Raw genomic sequence first — 21,209 nt, forward strand, 5'->3', positions numbered from 1 at the left:
GCAACACTTTCTGCATGCTGCCAAATGGATTCCTCTTTCTGCTTCAGTCCCTGATGACAGAGATTTCTTACCTGGCAATGTTATTTGGGTACTGCTAAACAAATTTTTCTTTCTGCCTCATTCTTGATGACAGGACTCGCTTACCTGATGACGAATTCCGGGCATCACCAAACATATTCCCCTTTATGCATCAGAATTTGATGGCAGTGTTTGCTTATTTGACCACACTTTCCGGGCACCCAAAACAGATTCCCATTTCTGCCTCAGTCCTTGATAATGGGTGTCAGTTACTGCCAATGATTTCTGGACACTGCCAAACAGATGCCCCTTTTTGCCTCAGTCCCCAATGATGAGGGTTGGTTACCTAGCGATGCTTTCCAAGTGCCACCAAACAGATTCAACTTCGGGCCTCAATCCTTGATGGAAAGGGGTTGATTACCTTTTGAAACTTTCTATGTGCCACCAAACAGATTGCTCTTTCTGCCTCAGTTCTTGAAAATGTGATCACTTTCCTGGTGATGCTTTCCCTGTAACACCAAACAGATTTTTTTTTCTGCCTCACACATTGATGACAGGAGTTTTTTACCTGCCAATGTTTTCTGGGCACTGCCAAAAATATTTTACTTTTTGCCTCAGACCTAGATGCTGAGGTTCGCTTACCTAGTAATGCTTCCTGGGAGCCTCCAAATAGATTCTTCTTTCTGCCTCGGTCCTTGATAATAAGGATGCTTTTCTGGTGATGCTTTCAAGGCACCAAAACAAAAAAATTCCCTTTTTTGCCTCAGTTCTGATAACTATGTCACTTACTTGGTGACACTTTTCTGACACCACCAAACAGAATCTCCTTTCAGTCTCAGTGTGTGGTGATGAGGTGTAAAATCACCCCATGCACCATATCTCCAACCCCAGGTGAACAAATCTGAATCAGAGTCATGCATATAATAATCCAGACCAAGGGTGAAATACATGTAGTCTGGCATTCTTCTACCTCAGATAGAAAGCCACTACCTGCCAGAACTATAATTTTAATTGAGGACAGAGACCACCCTCAGATGGGGCAGTAAATAAGGGTAGATAGCTCAGGCTGTTCATAGCTGAGCTTGTTCCATCCAGGTTTACATACAAAACAATCTTTGTTTTGGGTAAAAACCAAGTTGTAAGCAAACACATACAAAGAAACCAGGGGTGATCTTTGTTTTAGGTTAAGTAAGGTGAAATCTAACAGTGGGGGTTGCTTAACTGGCAATGCTTTCCTGGTGCCGCCAAATAGATTCACCTTTCAATCTCAGTCCTTGATGGCATAGATTGCTTACCTCGCAATGGTGCCACCACAAAGATTCTCCTTTAAGCTACAGTCCTTGGTGATGGGGTCGTTTACCTGAAACTCCATGTGTCATCAATCAGATTCCTCTTTCTGCCTCAATCCTAATTATGATTGTTGCTTCCCCTTCAATGTTTACTGGGCACCTCCAAACAGTTTCCCCTTCTGCCTCAGTCTTGATGATGGTGGTCGCTTATCTGGTGACACGGGGCTCCACCAAACAAATTCCCCTTCTTGCCTTAGTCCTTGATAATGGTGGTTGTTTACCTGGCAATGATTTCCATGTTTCCTCCTATATTTCCCTTTGGGTCTCAATCCTTGATGACTGAGTTGTTTACCTGGTGAAGCTTTCCAGGCACCACCTTACCACAGTTACTTTTTTCTGCTTCAGTCACTGGTAATGAAGGTCTCTTACCTGCTGACGATTTCTAGGCACCACCAAATAGGTTTCTGCCACAGTCGTGATAATAAGGTTTGCTTACCTGGAGACACATTCTGGGCATTCACAAAAAAGTTTCCCCTTTCTGCCTCAATCCTTGATGACAAGGGTGGCTTATTTGAGGAAGCTTTCCAGATGCCAAAAAATTGGTTCCCTTTTCTGCCTCAATCATTGATGACAGAGATCACTTACCTGGTCACAATTTCTGACACCGCCAAATAGATTCCCCTTTCTCCCGCAGTTCTTAATGATGAGGTTCACTTACCTGGTGACAACTTCTGGGCCCCACTAAATAGTTTGCCCCTTCTCCCTCAGTCCTTGATGATAGGGATCACTTAAATGGCGACGCTTTCTGGGTGCCACCAAACAGCAAATTCCCTTTTCTGCCTCAGTCCTGATGACTATGTCACTTACCTGGCAACACTTTCCTGGCACCCCAAAAAGAATCCCCTTTAAGCCTCAATTTCTCATAACAGGTGTTGCTTAAAAGGCAATGCTTTCTAAATGCTGCCAAGAAGTTTCCCCTTTAAGACTTGGTCCTTGATGACAGAGGTCACTTACCTGACAATGCTTTCCATGTGCTGCCAAACAGATTCCCCTGTCTGCCTCAGTGCTTATGACAGGCATCGGACATCACTTTCCCTGTGACATTTAATGGTCCCCTCCAAACAAATTCCCCTTGTGCTTCAGTCCTTGATGACTGGGGTCACAACCGGTGACACTTTCTGGGGCAGCCAAACAGATTCCTTTTTCTGTCTCAGTCCTTGATGTTGGGGGTCGTTTCCTGGCAATGCTTTCTGGGTGCCCCAAAACAGATTTTCCTTTCTTCCTCATCCTTGATGAATGGATCTCTTACCTGGTGATGCTTCTGGAAGCCTCCAAACATATTCCCTTTTCTGCGTCAGAACTTAATGACAGAGTTTGCTTACCTGGCCATGGTTCCTAGGTGCCCAAATACATTCCCCTTTTTTCCTACAGTCCTGGATAATGGGGGTTGCTAGTGAAGCCCAGGGCTCCAAAATGAGGATCAGGTGAGACACAGGTCTGGAAGCAAACATTGATGCAGAAAATGATCCACATAGTGAAAAGGTATCAGAAAGGGTTCAGGAAATCCAGCGCTCAAGCAAGGAATCCAACCACACAAGCTTTCTGTTCCTAAAAAGAAATGCAGCTTAGTGGAAGAAGACTGAGAATGAGAGCCAGCCTTCCTCAAAACCCTGCTTTTATTGACAAGAACCAGGCCACACCCTAGGGTGGGAGAGTATTACCAAGTAGAGAATAATCCAATAATTCCATCACCAGATCACACCCTAGGGTGGAGTATGAATATTGATCAGGGTAGGATCAGTAATCCAACAGAGGGTCACTTGCCTCCTGAGGCTTTAGGAGCCACCAAAGAGATTCTCCTTTCTACCTCAGTCCTTGATGTTGAGGGTTGCTTACATGGTGATGCTTTCCAGATGCCACCAAAGTATTTCCCTTTCTGCCTCAGTCCTAGATGACAGTATCGCTTTCTTCGTGATGCTTTCTGGGCGCTGCCAACAGATTCCCCTTTCTGCCTCATCCTTGATGAATGGGATCGCATACCTGATGAAGATTCTGGGAGCTGCCAAACTATTTCTCATTCTGCCTCAGGCCTTGATGACAGGGGTGGTTTACCTGGTGATGCTTTCCTGTTGCCATCAAATTCCTTTTCATCCTCAGTCTTTGATGACATGGGTCACTTTCCTGGCGACCTTTCCCTGCTATGCCAAGCAGATTCCCTTTCTTCTCAGTCCTTGATGACAGGGGTGTCTTATCTGCTGACGATTTCTAGGCACTGTCATATAGGTTTCCCTTTCTGCCTCAGTCATGATGACAGGAGTTGCTTACCTGGTGAAGCTTTCAAGTGCCACCAGAGAGATTCCCCTTTTTCATCAGATTCCCTGATGACAGGGTTAACTTACCTTGTGCCACATGTGCTTTCCATGTGCCACACAAAAAGTTTTCCCTTTCTGCCTCAATCCTTGATGCCAGGGGTGATGCTTTCTAGGCACCATCAAACAGATTCTTTTTCTGCCTCAGTTCTTGATGACAAGTTTTGCTTACCTCGTAACCATTTCTGGGTGCTACTAAACAGATTTATTTTCTCCATCAGTCTTTGGTGATGGGGTCACATTCCTGGCAATGCTTTTTCAGGTACACCAACCAAACTGATTCTCTTTTCTGTATCAGTTCTGAGGACTATTTTACTTACCTGACATTGCTTTCTGGCACCACCCAACATATTCCTCTTTCAGCCTCAGTCCTTGATGACTGGGGTCACTTTACTGGTGGCACTTTCCAGATGTTTTCTAACAGATTCTCCTTTATGCCTCAGTCCTTGATGACAGGATTTGCTTACCTGGCAATGATGTTTTCCGGATGTTGCCAAACTTATTCCCCTTTAAGCTTTAGTCCTTGGTGAGGATGGTGACACTTTCCATGTGTTGCTAAATAGATTCCTCTTTAAACCTAAAACTTTGATGGCAGGGGTCGCTTTCCTGGTGATGCTTTCTAGGTGTCACCAATGATTCCTCTTTCTGCCTTAGTCCTTTATGATGGTTGTGGCTTATTTGGCAAAGCTTTCCAGGCACAGCCAAATAGGTTCCTCTTTCTGTCTCAGTCCTAATGACTGCGTCACTTACCTAGCAATGATTTCTGGATGCTGCTAGATTCCCTTTCTGCCTCAGTCCTTTGAACAGGCTTTTTTGAATCAACTGAGTGAAGCTATGTTCATGCTCACATATTATGGGGGTTGATTATCCTATTGATTGGTGTGTTCAGAAGAACTGCACCTCAAGCACTTCCTGCCAGGCTGCAGTTGGGGAGTTCTGGATAGCAGTCTTACAGAGCAGCTTTAGAAGAGTTGGAATGAGTCCGAAGAGGCCATAGCTAGCTCATCTTCTGCATTCTTTTCTTCTGATATATTAGTCTTGGTGGATGGTGATTTTTCTGGTTTAATGTCAATGGTGGCAGCAAATTATTGACCTTTTGTGGCTCTTAGTTTGAGCGCATGTCACCAATGAGAAGGTTGATTTTACTTTCTGATGTGAAAGATGTTTTGGAAAGTTTAGCTTCTTCATCCCATAATACATGAAACATAGAAAAGGACCAGAGTAGCATAAAGCCTACTAAGAGTAACATCAAACTACATAATATACATATCCTTATTCCTGTAAAGGACATGGTAAAGGACATGAAAAAGGTGGTAATGGATGTGAAGAAAGGTCAAGGTTCCTCATTCCAAAGCCAGGACACTACCATAGCCTTGATCCAAAGGAGAAGAATAACCCTTACCCAACTAGGGACTATCCATCCAATTATCCACTTAGTCCACCCAGGAATCATCTTACTCACTATTGTTGAGGTCTTTCTTTGCTAGATGTAGGTAATTCCTCACACCCCAATCTCAAGGGAATTGGAAACATGAGTCTGGAAACAAGGTCTTTGCAGGAAATAACCCAAACCAAGCTGGAGAGATGAAATGAGTCCAGAGATCTTTCCACCATGAGAAGCAGATATCTGCCTGAGCAGCAGTCTTTATTGGGAGGAATAGGAACACTCCCATAGGTAGAGAATATGTTGGGGTAGAGAGCCTATCTAGAGATTCTCCCAGCCCCAGTGGGATAAATATATATAAAGAAGAAGCCATCTTTGATTAGGGTGAAAATTGATTAATCCAACTCTTCTGAAAGTTAACAAAACTCTGTTAACTTTCAATTCTGGTTAACCCTCTCCTCCTGACTTGCTTTTCTTTGATAAATGCACATTTGGAGGAGAGAGAAAGATGTAAAAATGCAAAGAAGAGAGAGCAAGTTCTGGGTGGGTTTTTTTTTTCCAGAGGAATACTAATCATATTGCATCAGAGTTCTACCCTTAAATTTTTTATTTCTTTTTAATTGCTTCCTCAGAATACACATCTCCAACCATACTAATTTTCTGGGGTTCTGGCTTCAATATATGAACAGGAGTTGGGAGGAGGGGCACAAATATTAAATCCATAACAAAGAAGATAAAATGAAACACAGACCATTATGCAATAATTTAACCTCTACTCTTAAAGTATCTTCTGACAGGTAATAATTGCTTAATAATACAGGAAATAATTTTTAGTGACTTAGGAGGATAAAGTCACCTACATTTATCACAGCATAGACATCTACCCTTCCTCCTAGGTGCAAGGTACATTCTCACCCTAGTTTTCTCTTGCTTTGTTGTTCCTGATTCTTTCAGAGTCAGAAGTGTGTGGTTTAATAGTATACAGACAGCCAAGCTTATGCTCACACATTCCAGTTCTCACATTTCAGGCCACAGGTCATTTCTGGATCTAAACCATGCCCCAGGTTTCTGGTGCACAAATAGAAATAGGAACAACATGGTCCCTTCTCAAAATATATTATACAGACATGCCTGGGTTTCATGTCAACTTCACGTCTAGATAATATAGTATAATAAATTTGCTTATCACCTTATTTCAATTGTTATAATGTAACAGTGTTACTAAGTTTATTTCACCTTTCCTAATGGCAGAAAAGATTTCTAGTTGCAGTATTTCTATGTGTCTGGGGAAAGAAGTAAGTGCTGAGGAGGGAATATACATAATAGTGCTTGGGGGATACTCCCTGTTTTGCACTCAGGGGTGGCTCCTGGCAGAGCTCAAGGAATCATGCAATGCTGAGAATGAAACTGGGCCTCCCACAAGTAAACTTAAGCTCACCATACTGATCCTCTTTAGTCCCTTATCTTAAAGTAAACTCTAGACATATCACGTCACACATCAATGTTTTGGCATATCTCATTAGTAAAGTAGTATTTAAATCTTATTATATATTTGTGGTAGCTCAACAATCTCCAAACAGCAGTCAGACAACTTAGACACCAGAACTCCTCTCTCAAAAAGACTAACACTCCTCTTTCAATTTTTATGTTCATGATAATCTCCTTCATTAGCAAATCAAATTTAATAGGCCAATAAATATTAAAGTGAAAAATAAGACATCGAAAATCTTGATGGTGCAAATGTAAAAATATCAGCTTCAACATTACATTAAAATATTTCACTGGAGGGCAGGAGTGATAGTACAGCAGGCAAGGTGTTTGCCTTGCATGTGCCGACTCAGGCTTAAAAATACCCAGTATCCATTACATTGGTCCCCAGAGTAACTCCAAAAGTGATTCCTGAATGCAGAGACAGGACTAACACCTGAGCTTGGGGCCACAAGCTCTGGGTGTGGCCTCCAAACCAAGGAAACAAAACAAAACAAAGCAAGCACAGGTCAAACATTTCAAAGTGTTTCATTTCTCAGAATAGAGCAAGCAAGTATCCCTTTTTCCTTCTTCTGAGAAAAATTATATCCCTAAAAAACACATCATGTGAAAATTCCATTCCAAATTCTACAAAAATCCTGAGGTTGCATGTATTTGTAATTTTCTATGAAAATTATGGAAGTATTATTAATATAAATAAAATTCCTGAGCATATCAACTGATTAAATATTTATTATATAATTTAGCAAAGGATCTCTAATAATAATCTATTTAAAGTTTATTCTAATTTTAATAGGGACTATTAAATTTCATAATCATTAGTTACAGAGTCAAGTAGCTTATCTATAAGGTAAACATAATTTCTGGAAACACAGAAAACTTTGAATAATGATTTTTTAAATATTACATGACAATACACAATATATTTGATGTGTTGCCCTCATTTATGATGCATAATTTTGTGTGCTGAGCAGAATGGCAAAAAATAGAATATATTAAAAAACGTTTCTAGCAATGCTTGCATACACATCTGTAACATCACTTCAAATCAATAGTTCTCAGATGTCATCCCTGGAATCACCAAGTACAGCAACACCTAAGAATGTTTAGAATGTTAAGACAAAGCTAAAAAAAATATCTGCCAATTTTCATCTACCTAAACCTGTAGAAAATAGAAATAATTGTTTTCTGTTCAAATTTTTTTTCATGTAAGATTAGAGATTTCTAATGATCCCCTCTAGGGGTAACTATGCTGATATTTTATGACTAGGGTTTGGGAGTGCACAGTCTTGTTTGTTGTAGAAGTTCATAAACAACTTTCATTTTCACACATTCAAAACATATTTTGGTATATAGAATAACATTTACCATGGTTTGAGGTCGCACCAATGAGTTACTCTTGACACTGCTTAGAGAAACATACGAGGTGCTAGGGATAGAACCTGGGTCAGCTGCATACAAGACGAGTACCATAAACACTATGCTATCAATCCATCCCTTAAAATATATTTTTATCTTCTTTCCTCTACAGCAACCTAAAAATCCTTGAAGATAGGATCCTATTCCTACAGTCTGAAAGACAGGAGAGTATCTGCAATTTATTTGGCCTAACGAAGGGACAGACACTGGACAGAAAAGGGAGAGCTTTATGTAAAAAATCTCAGGTCTGGATCCTGAAATGGGACCCCAAAGCAGGAAGCACTCAGGGAAGGTAGTTCTAAGTAGGGATGATGGTGATGAGCATCACCAGAACACCTAGGAATAATGTCATATGGAAAGCAACTCCCACATCTCAGCAGACTCTTTGCACAGACACACAGTTACCTTTATGTTAGCCCTAGTTATTCAGTGGCTGGGTCATGTCACTGTCCAGGAGTTTGAGAAATCTGTAATGAAAACAGATCCCCAGAGTATCCCAGAATCTCTAGAGAGGAAACAAGCTTTGATAGTTGAGCTCTAGGGAAAGACTAGAAATGATAGTGATTTATTAGAAACAGCAGAGGAGTTAGGTTACCCCTATCCCTCATCATGTAAGTTAAATGCTTCAGGTATTTTAAAATGCCCCTGCTTTTTGAAGCACCTACAGGAGTAGTCTCTATTATTTTTTTAAGTCTACTATCAAGAGAGAAAGTTTCCAGATGCCAGCATTATGCGATCCAATGTCCTCTGTGGAAATAAATGTTTCTAGATTGTTCCCTTTCACTCACATTCATGGTAGATTTTAGAATTGAAAAAAAAATCCAAACAGATATATTATTGGCATTGTTAAATTGTAAGTAGGTAAATAAAACATTAGGAATTGAGACAAATTTAGAAAATGGTATTTATAGGTACTTTAAATGCACCAAAGTGTTGAAGTTCATTATAAATTTCTACTCTCCCTGTTCTACTTTCAGAACTTCTCAAGAGTATTTGTAGTTATATCTTTCAAAAGATAGTCCAAAGTGTCTCTCAGTCACCAGACAATGAATCCATCTTTTTAATGAATACAGTAAGCTTATAATTTCTTTGTGTTTGAAGAAAAACCTAGTAATAGTACTACACTCACACAGTACAAAGCCTTTTAGCTTTTTTGCTGTTGGAGATTGAGTCTTCTAGAGCAAGTTCTGACACAGAATTTGAAAAGCAGAATGCTTATTAAAAATCATCCAATGAAAAATGAGAGGGTAGAGAGATGGTACAAGGTCTAACCAAATGCTGGTTCAATCTCTGTCACTGCATATAGTTCCCTAAGCATGGCCAAAGGTCACTCTTGAGCAAGAGACAGGAACAGTCTTGTATCAGTGCTGGGTGTGTGCTGCCCTTCAAAAAAAAAAAAGTGAGTGAGAGAGAAGAGGGTCGAAGCATGCTTGGACTCTGGAAATTATTAAACTATAATGCAGGCTCAACAAACATAGCTAGGAATTCTAAGGTAATGTCTTCCACCAAATCAAATCACTGCCCTCATATATCCCTCTATTTCTATGTCAACAAACACAGACAGCTTCAAGAAGAGCATACCTGGATTAGGTAACTCTGTGGCATATAGGGCATCTGAAGAAGATGATGGTTGTGAACAGTTTGCTGATCATATGTTTCTTGGCTGGACAACAAATTATTTCCTTGAAAGGAGACAAAATAGCACAATCATTCTCCTCCAACTCTTTCTGAAAGCACCATATGGTGCTTTCACTCTTAATCCCTTAAAGTGTCATGGCAATCCATCATATTCATCATGGAGAAGGTCCATGTACATAGAACACTTTGACAACCCTCAGCACCTCCCTAACTCCTTCCTAGTCTTTTAAGCTCATCCTAAAGAAAGTCTTCCTATTTTCATTCCTTATGACATTTATCTCACTTGTAATTTGCTTACTGTCTATATTACCTATTCAAAACAGCTTCCACAAAACAGGGACAATATCAGGTTTTGTTCCAATGCTTCAGTGGTGAGCAAAGTGCTTAGTACAGAATAAATATTTACTGTATAGTTAATTAAAAGCTATTAAAATTGGTATTTTAGGGCTGGAGAGATAGCACAGCGGCGTTTGCCTTGCAAGCAGCCAACCCAGGACCTAAGGTGGTTGGTTCGAATCTCGGTGTCCCATATGGTCCCCCGTGCCTGCCAGGAGAGATTTCTGAGCAGATAGCCAGGAGTAACTCCTGAGCACCACTGGGTGTGGCCCAAAAACCAAAAAAATTGGTATTTTAATTTGGGTTCCCCAAGAAATGGACCAAAACCTAATGATTTACTACAATTTAATTGTAGAGGATACTGGGGGGAATAAGGATGTGAAACAGAAAAAGAAAAGTAGCTAAATAATTACCTTTACTCCTAGTGGGAATGGATCTATGAGTTTAATCTTACCTCAAAACCTAAAATAAATGTATTAAATGTGTCTTAAAAGTTATAAAAGCTCATACATGAATAATTCCATGTGCATGAAATCTAAGAAATAAGTAAAAATGTACAGAAAGTTGATTAATGGTTGCCTGTGTGTGTGAGAATTGATAGTTACCACTCATAGGCATGAGGTGTTTTGGCAAGCAGGGCATAGAATTTTTCTGGAATTAGATAGCAGTGTGTATATAAAATTCCACTGACTGTGAGTATACTAAAATAACACTCATTTTTTTTGTTTGTTTTTGGGTCACACCCGGCACCGCTCAGGGGTTACTCCTGGCTCTATGCTCAGAAATCGCCCCTGGCAGGCACAGGGGACCATATGGGATGCCGGTATTTGAACCACTGTCCTTCTGCATGAAAGGCAAATGCCTTACCTCCATTCTATCTCTCCAGCCCTCAAAATACCACTCATTTTATATTTAATATGATAATAAGAATTTTTGTTATATATCTTGTATATCAATTTAAAATTACAGCAAAGAAATAAATGACCTGGCAACAGTACAGTCCCTATTGTACTGGAGATAGTACAGTAGGGAGGCCACTTGTTTTGCATGAGGATAATCTGGGTTTGATCTACAATATCCCTTATGCTCCACTAAGCACCACCAGGAGTGATTCTTGAGCACAGAGCCAGGAATAACCCCTGAGCATCATTAGCCAAAAAAAAAAAAAAAAAGACCTGGAATATTTGTATACTAGCTCCATTCATTAGTCAAAGTGACAGAAAGATGAAGTGATCATTCCTGTAGTATTTCTTACCAGTTCAATCACAGACAAGATAGGTTCATAGACTGTAAAAATGTCCCACTTGCCATATTTCCAATCCCCAAGTGAGTAGGTCTGAAGTTGGGTCACCTACAAATTAATGAACCAAGACAGTCATGAAGGAGGAAAGCTTCTAGTCTCAAGGGCATCTTGGTCAGCCAAAAACAAAACCTCTCTTTAATGACCGGATCAAATCCAACAGAAGAGGGAATGGCGAGTGAGAGTCAAAAGTACCTATCAAGCTAATCTAGTCTAGGTGGACTTTTACATGTCAAAGGGATTGGTGAAAAGGAAAGAGGGGGCCCGGAGAGATAGCACAGCGGCGTTTGCCTTGCAAGCAGCCGATCCAGGATCAAAGGTGGTTGGTTCGAAACCCGGTGTCCCATATGATCCCCCGTGCCTGCCAGGATCTATTTCTGAGCAGACAGCCAGGAGTGACCCCTGAGCACCGCTGGGTGTGGCCCAAAAACCAAAAAGAAAAAAAGAAAAAAAAAGAAAAGGAAAGGAAAGAGGAAGCAGGGGAATGCCTCTGTATAGGTAAAAACAGAGTGTTCCAACAACAGACCACAACTTTTAGCAAAGAGATGTTGATGCTTCTACCACTTTGCTATCTGAACACATGAAACACTTGAATGAGAAGGTTAAAGGGTGTGTGGGAAGGGCACAGATAGTTGTTACTGCACCTAGTAAGAAATAAATTTAACAGGGGCTGGAATGATAGTACAGTAGGTAGGGCATTTACTTTGCATGAAACTGACCCTGGGTTCAATCCCCAGCATCCCATATGATCCCTTGAGCCTGCCAGCAATGATTTCTTTTTGCAGAGCCAGGAGTAACTCCCCTGAGCACCAAGTGTGCCCACAAAAGAAAGAGACCTACCAATTTCACCTGTTCTAGTCAAAGATGAGTCATTCTATGTAAAAGAACTCATTACAAAGTTAGCAACTTCACAGTTATCTAAATTATTCTAAAATTGATTAATATTTAGAAAATCTGTTGAAGGGCCAGAGCTATAGCACAGTGGTAGGGCATTTGCCTTGCACATGGCTGACCCAGGATGGACCTCGGTTCAATCCCTGGTGTCCCATACGATCCCCAAGCCAGGAGCAATTTCTGAGTGCAGAGCCAGGAGTAACCCCTGAGCATTACTGGATGTAGCCCAAAAACAAACAAACAAAAAAATCCTGTTGAGAGTCTATTTCATTCAGGACCTCATATAGCAAAGCTGTGAAAGGAAAAAAAAAAACCATCTTTTACTTGGAAATGGGATTGTAGAAGACTGAATAATGACCACAACACACACACACACACACACACACACACACACACACACACACACACACGGCTCTCTATTTTTAATACTCAGAACGTGTGTATTCTCCTGCTTTAAGGCAAAAGAGACTCTAGGTGCAATAGGTTAAGGCATGTGAAATGAGAAAATCTTAAATTACCCAGCTAGACCCAGTGTAATCACATGACCTTGACAGTAAGGGCAAGAGGCTTATTTCAATGTAACCAAAGAAGCAGAGGACTGAATGATATGCTTTGAAGATAGACAGAAGCTCACCACAAAGAGTGGTGAATGCTGTTAGGGAAATAACTACACTAACAACTAGCATGACAAAGTTAATGAATGAGAGAAGTAGAATGCCTGTCTCAAATACAGGCAGGGATAGGGGAGGAGGGAGATCGGGGCATCGGTGGTGGGAATGTTGCACTGTTGAAGGAGGATGTTCTGTTTATGACTGAAACCCAAATACAATTATGCTTGTAATTATGGTGCTTAAATAAATATTTTATAATAAAAAAAAGACAGGTACTATTAGAAGTTTTTGTAAAAGGGTCAGGCACACACAAGGCACTCCCTAATTCTGCTAACTATCTCTCTGGCCTCAGATATACACACAAAAAACCTCCTTTGAACTTAATCTCTTTCAGTTCTGCCTGAGACCACAAAATTGTGGGTTTGGGTTATTCTAATAGTTTTGTTTCCGTATTTTCAAGTTGTTTCGCATTTTCAAACAAGTGAAAGGTGTACTTAAGTTCCTTATTTATATTTAAAATAAGTGAGCTCATGGACCAGAGCAATAGTACAGAATTAGGGCCTTTGCCTTGCACACAACCAACCCAGGATGGATGGTGAGTTGATTCCCAGCATCCCATATGTTCCCCTGAGCCAGTCAGGAATGATTTCTGAGGGCAGTGCCAGGAGTAACCCCTGAGCACTGTCAGATGTGGCCCAAAAACCAAATTAAAAAATATTTCAAAAATTGCAGTCACCCAAGTTACCACTCTTACCACTCTACTTAAAGGTTGTTGTTCTAGAGACAGGGACTTTTCCATATCCTGTACTGAGTGATTCTGCATCTACCCTTAAGGCGTCTGCCTTGTGCGTGCTAGCCTAGGACAGACCTCATTGGATCCCCCAGAATCCCATATGGTCCCCCAAGCCAGGAGTGATTTCTGAGCTCATAGCCAGGAGGAACCCCTGAGCATCACAAGGTGTGGCCAAAAATTAAACAAACAAAAAAATGTAGAAAGTAGAGAGAAAGAATTCATATTTATTTCTCCAGAGAAGTAGATCTGGAAGTCCAAAAGAGATTATAGGGGTAAAAGTTTTTTGTCCTTCATGTTGCTGATCCCAGTTCAATTCCCTGAGCACTGCATTTGGTACACTGAGCACTACTGGATCAAGTTCTGAGATGGGAGTAGTATTGAGCACCACCAGATGTACCCCCTACCCTACCACCACCCTAAAAATAATTCCTATCCAAATACAGTACAGAGGCCATTTCCACTTTCCAGTAAATATCACCCCAAAATGCTCCTTGAGGTTTCTCAGAGTTATAATAATATTCTACAAATATTATTTATAGATCTTGGAGAGATAGTACAGGTGTCAAAGTGCTTGTCTTGGGTGCAACCAACTCCAGTTTACTCTCCAGAATCATGTAGACTTCCAAGTAAACCTACAGAACTAGGAATAAACTCTGAGCACCACCGAGTCATGGGTTACTCTATCACACACACACACACACACACACACACACACACACACACATTTACAAAATCATTATAATCTTGGCTAATTTAAAACCACTATTTAAGAGTGCCAGAGTAATAGCACAGTGGACAAGCATTACATGCAGCCAATCCGGGTTCAGTTCCTGGGCATCCCATATGGTCCCCTGAGCCTGCCAGGCGTGATTTCTGAGTACAGACCAAGAGGTCATGCCTGAGCATCACAGGATGTGGCCCCAAAATAAAAACAAAAAATAAAATAAAGTAAATTTTAAAGATCTATTTAAAATTCAATTTATTCTGACAGTTTTCTCATATAATCTAAATAACTATAATTTCTGTTTATATTCTTTCAGTTAATGATGCCAATATTTTTCTGCTCACTGAGACATATAATGTCAGATCTTTTTCATGACTCCCTTTTGCCCAATTAATTGTCAAATCCAGAATTTCCTGAATAAAGTAGCATCTAATCTCCCTTTCTATTGAAACCCTAACTCTGATCCTAATTCTGTCCTTAAATGGTGTGTCAGTTTCTCTCTCCTTCACCTCACTTAGCATAGTTTAAATAATCAGTACATATGATCATATAAGCTATAGACTTTCCCTACATTAAAATCTCAGGACTTGGAACCAAGAGATAAGGGATAAGGCACTTACCTTGTGCAACGTCTGACTATGCAAATGCTGGTTCTGTCCCTGACAACATATGGCCTCTTGAGCATCAGCAGTAATGATTGCAGAGCAAAGTTAGAGGTAGCCCCTAAACAAAACAAAGTAAACATCTCAAAACTCTATTACTTACAGCAATGTTATTTATCTGGTGAACATAGTACTCTGTTGTCCCTTTATTTTGTATGCTTTGCAAACATCCTACCACCTTTTTGTTAATAGAACCAGCATTTAAATGTTTAATAGTAACTTCTGTCAAATAGAATGCTGGTCTGAGAGACGTGTAGGTTTTTCAATAGAGTACAATGTGTTATAAGTAAGAGTAAAGAAGTTTCAAGTTACACCAACTTCATGCTAAGGCAGCTATCCTGTGCTTACTGGAACATGTGAACATGTGAAAACATGGCTTCTGAGCATTCAAGAGCACACTGAGCATTGATAGTTCTATTCCCAAAATAAATGTGCTGATGGTCAACCAAATGAATAGTGCAGGTACTATGGATGCTGTTATAAACTCTTGAGACCATAACTATATTCAGGTTTGGGCTATAATCCTGATAGCTTGTTTAATGTTTCAGGACTTTGTTCATTTTTATTGTCCTGAATTTTTTTCTAGTGTTTAAGGGTGATGCCACAAACTCAAAAGATTGAAAATCATTGGTTGATAATATGTAAGCCCTGGGGGCCTGAGCAGTAGCACAGCAGATAAAGCATTTGCCTTGCATGTGCTAACCTAGGTTAAATTGCAGCCAACCCATATGGTACCTTAAGCCATCCAGGAGCAATTTCTGAGAGTAACCTGTGAGCACCACCAGGTGTGGCCCAAAAATAAACAAAAAGACAACAAAAAAGAAGTAAGCCTCAATTTCTTCCCAGAACCTATATGTACGGTACTTCTTATTTTGTTCCTTAGCCTCCTTTTCCAATATCAACACCTGGTACTTCCCGACGTGAGTTACATTGAACCACACTTTACTTTTTGATGAAGTCAGTTCTTTCCCATCTCTGAGATGCATATACAAAAGAAAACAATATTTTATTATTTTTTCTGGATTTATTTAACAAGAAAGACCCAGTACAGTAGCAGTTCCTCCCTAGCACCTTCACTCACTCCCCAATAAGATGTAATCAGTGCCGTATACCTTTGCACTTATCTTCATGATAGCTTGTATCCTTGCAGTGTATTTGTCTCAAAATCATCAATGATCATATGTCTTCATTCTCAGGCACAGGTCTCCATTTATCTTTGGCTTCACAACTCTTGAACTATTGTAAGTTCTCAGTAAGATTTATGGATTGTTTGGTTTTTTATTTTTTCTGAGGTTTAGGCCATTTATAACCTACTGCTAAATAATCTTACTCCTCAGACACGGCTTTCCCTTTCCTACTGCTACATATATACTATGATTCACAGGATTCTTACATTTGGGACACTCACATTCTATGACAGTCACCTATAAAAATTGTATTTATCCACTAGGTCCTATCTAAAATCTATGTTCTCCCAATAAATCCTCTCTTCAAGCATAAGCATTTCTCTTAAAAGTTTCTGTTGGGGGCCCGGAGAGATAGCACAACGGTTTTTGCCTTGCAAGCAGCCGATCCAGGACCAAAGGTGGTTGATTTGAATCATGGTGTCCCATATGGTCCCTTGTGCCTGCCAGGAGCTATTTTTGAGCAGACAGCCAGGAGTAACCCCTGAGCACCACCGGGTGTGGCCCAGAAACAAACAAACAAACAAAAAACACAAAAAAACAAAAACAAACAAACAAAAAACAAAAGTTTCTGTTGGGATTATATAATATTAGCTGCTTGGATTACTGCTCTGAGAACATTTTGTATTTTACAAGCTAATTATCTATTTTTCTTGTCATCATATAAGTGGCTGAGTTCTTTTTTTTTTTTTTTTTTTTTTTTTTTTTTGAATTAAAGAGATAGGAGAGTTAAGTGTCCTCAGTTTGATCCTTGGTACCCCAGAGTCAACAGAGTGACCCAGATCAGTCTTTTCTTTTCTTTTCTTTTCTTTTTTTTTTTTTTGGTATTTGGGTCACACCTGGCAGTGTTCAGGGGTTACTCCTGGCTTTATGCTCAGAAATTGCCCCGGCAGGCACAAGGGACCATATGGGATGCCGAGGTTCGAACCACCGTCCTTCTGCGTGAAAGGCAAAAACGCCTTACCTCCATTCTATCTCTCCGGATAGATCTCCAGATCATTCTTTCATTTCTGGGCCCAAGGAATACCCCATCCTCTGGAATGTGTTGGTGAAGCCACTGGTTCTCCTAGTAACTGTTGGGAAGCCCCTTCCAGTAAAAAACGAATTGATGGGGCCAAATCTATAGCACAGCAGTAGGACGTTTGCCTTGTAGGATGGACCTCAGTTCGATCCTCAGCATTCTATACGGTCCCCCAAGCCAGGAGCCATTTCTTAGCACATAGCCATAAGTACCCCTTGAATGTCCTGGGCTGAGGTGTGCCCCCTAAAACAAAACAAAACAAACAAAAAAAGAATTGATACTTATTGATTTGGGTTTTTTCCCTTTAGCACCTGTATATTATATAGGTAGTATATATACCTCTTGCATTTAGAAGGTACAATTTTTTCAAATTATGAGTGAATATGTCTAGGGCATCAAACTAGATATGCATATTCTATTATACAATTAAATGATATTTTATGCAACAGAAGGCACTTTAACATCTCTTAATACATTCTGCAATTATTATTATGTGCAGCAAATTCTTGTATCATATTCTCAACACTACCACAGGTTTGTTAAAGATAAAATTTTAAGATTTCACACAGAATGCATTGAGGTAATTATTTTATAGTACAAAGATGCACATTGTACATTTAAACTTGCATACCTTATATGTTAATATGTCTATAGACCAGAGGAAAATAACTACATAGATAAATTTTTTAGAATGTAAAATTTCTAACTTATAAAATTTATAAGGTAACTACTTTATACTAGTGAATTTATTTATTTTTCCTTCACCCTGACATGCTTTCTTTCTACTTTTTGCTTCAGTAGACATATATTGAATTGGTCTATAAATACTTGCTATCACATTTATATTTTCTAGGGGTTTTTTTGTTTGTTTGTTTTTGTTTTTGTTTTTTGGATCACACCCGGCAGTACTCAGGAACTACTCCTGTTCTATGCTCAGAAATCGCTCCTGGCAGGCTCAAGAGAGCATGTGGGATGCCAGGATTTGAACCACCGTTCTTCTGCATGAAAGGCAAACGCCTTACCTCCATGCTATCTCTCAGGCCCCATATTTTCTGTTTTATTAAGCTACTCAATGCTAAAAACTATGTACTACCTATATAACTCTTTTTAATCAGTCCATAATAGTTTACATACATGCACATCTATTTACTTTAAATTTATATCTATAAATAGTATCTAAATAGATAATTAGTACATACTTACATTTTATAAACATAAATACATTGGTATAACTATTTTCGCCAAATTCTTTCTAGTCTAGAAATATTATTGTAAGGATAAAGAAACTGTTTTATAAGGGCTGCTTCCAAAATTGCTCGAGCCCAGAAACCCCGCTACTCCTACTGTAGGCAGGCAGCATGTTATGCCTGGGACCATACATGCTAGATATGTGCCCTAGAGTTTTCTCCCTGGATGAATATTCTAAATGGCTATTATTTTTATTATTAAGAGTTTGCTTTTATTTATACAAAAAAAAAGAGGAAAACAATTTGTATCCCTACTATATAAATATGCCTTGGCATCCTCTCTTCCATCCTTCCTATTTCTTCCATTTTATTAAAAAAAAAAAACTATTGATTGTTTGATTGGTTCTTGGACCACACCCTGGGTGCTCAGGAATTACTCCTGGCTCTACACTCAGAAATCACCCCTGGAAAGCTGGGGGACCATATGTGATGCTGGAAATCAAACCGGGTCCCTCCTGGGTTGGTTGTATGCAAGGCAAATGCCCTACTACTATGCTATCTCTCTGGCCCTATTTCTTTCATTTTAACCATCTCCTCCTTTCCATTCTGCTTTAACTGGACATTGCATAAAACTGAAGAACACTTCCAAATTATTTTAAATTATTTTAGAAGTACCTTTCCCTTTAAATGTTTATATAGATTAGTAGTCTCAAATAAGAGGGGGATTTTTTCCCCCATTCCTGGTGGCACAGTGAGATGTGCAGCATGTAACCTTAAGGTTGGGTGGGTTATTATGCTGCCCCTATTCTCCCAATTCAATAAATTCTTTGAGAAGATTAGTTGTGTTTAGTTTGATAGTATGCCAGGGATAAAATTCAGGACTAAATATTTTCATTAATGACAAGCCCACTTCCCTCATACCAACAGCTGCTCATGAACATCTACAAGTCTTCAAGGCCCAGTGAAAAATGCACTATAGAAAAAAGTCTAGGGGGCCGGAGAGATAGCATGGAGATAGGGTGTTTGCCTTGCATACAGAAGGTCGGTGGTTCGAATCCCAGCATCCCATATGGTTCCCTGAGCCTGCCAGGAGCAATTTCTGAGCATAGAGCCAGAAGTAATCCCTGAGCGCTGCTGGGTGTGACCCAAAAACAAGAAAGAAAAAGGAAGGAAGGAAGGAAGGAAGGAAGGAAGGAAGGAAGGAAGGAAGGAAGGAAGGAAGGAAGGAAGGAAGGAAGGAAGGAAGGAAGGAAGGAAGGAAGGAAGGAAGGAAGGAAGGAAGGAAGGAAGGAAGGAAGGAAGGAAGGAAGGAAGGAAGGAGGAAAAAGAAAAAGAAGAAAGAAAGAAAGAAAGAAAGAAAGAAAGAAAGAAAGAAAGAAAGAAAGAAAGAAAGAAAGAAAGAAAGAAAGAAAGAAAGAAAGAAAGAAAGAAAGAAAGAAAGAAAGAAAGAAAGAAAGAAAGAAAGAAAGAAAGAAAGAAAGAAAGAAAGAAAGAAAGAAAGAAAGAAAGAAAGAAAGAAAGAAAGAAAGAAAGAAAGAAAGAAAGAAAGTCAGAAAGTCTAGGGTCAGAGAGATGATACAGAGATGAAGATGCTTACCTTGCATGTAGCTGATCCCACTACATATGGCACCCAAAGTACTACCAGGAGTGATCCCTAAACACAGAGCTAGCATGTGTTGGCCCCCAAAAGACCCCCAAAATTAGACAGAGTGATAATGGTCTAAAAACATCCTCTCTCTTTCCCTTTCTCTACAAATAACAGAAAGCTGTGAAGAGAGCACAGGGTGTTCAGGCCCAGATAAGCCTTCAACACTTTGAGGGAAAAGCTCACAACCTAGGCTGACTGGTAAAATACTCGAAAAACAAAATGTAACTGGGGCCAGAAATAGTAAAAGAATCCCTGCAAAGAATTTTTCATACAAAATTTTATCCCCAGCACCATAGGGCCCTGGGCATCACTGGGTTGTGTTTCTAAAGGTTCCCTGGAGCATGCATAAGGTTACTGGATGTCTCCCAAAATTATAAGGCCAAGACACTGTGTTTTAGAGTCCTACCACTCAATCATAGGCCCAATCATATCATTATTGCAAGGAGTGGTTCCAGACATCCCTGACCACCTTAGGAGGTTCATCTCCCCACAAAAACAATACAAATGTGATTACAGTGAAATAGGGTTGATTATTCAATAACTGAGAGGTAGGATCTAGAGGCAATTTCTAAAATATTTTGATTATCAGCCATGCCATTGACATAAACATAGAGCCCCCTCAGCAGGTCTCTTTACAGGATAACTCCGGTAGTTTGTTTTTTAATAAGATTTTTCAAATGCCTCGTTTTTATAGCACTTTTCGTAATCTCTTTTGTCAAAATCAATTGTTCTCCCTCTTCATTTCCACAAATGTATCTCTATTAAGTACTTTTCATTCTGCTTCATACTGTGATTAGTTGTTTAAAAATGATCATATTGCAAACCTCTTGAAAGCAGCAGTTCACTTTTATCATCTTTGTATCCTTCAAACTCTGTGCTGATGCCTAAAAATAGCAGATCTTCATGCATTGGAGTTGATTGATCTCACGTTTTTAAGCTGCTATTTTTGCCACTAATAATCAGATGGTTCAATTGTAGCAATTATACAGAGGGTAAGTCACTTGCCTTGCACATAGCAGATTGGGGTTGGATTTCCAGCATCCCATCTGGTTCCCTAAGTACTGCCAGGAATAATTCCTAAGTGCAGATACAGGAGTACCCTCTAAGATGGCCCCAAAACAAAACAGGCAAAATAATTACAAGGCTTATGAGTCTGTTAAATGGTCTTTAAAATTAGTTATAGTAGTTAAAAGATTATATTTTTATTAGTTAATACAGTCACTTATATATACATATAAATTGTA

This window comes from Suncus etruscus, chromosome 10 (assembly GCF_024139225.1).
Source record: "Suncus etruscus isolate mSunEtr1 chromosome 10, mSunEtr1.pri.cur, whole genome shotgun sequence".
Classification (NCBI taxonomy): Eukaryota; Metazoa; Chordata; class Mammalia; order Eulipotyphla; family Soricidae; genus Suncus; species Suncus etruscus.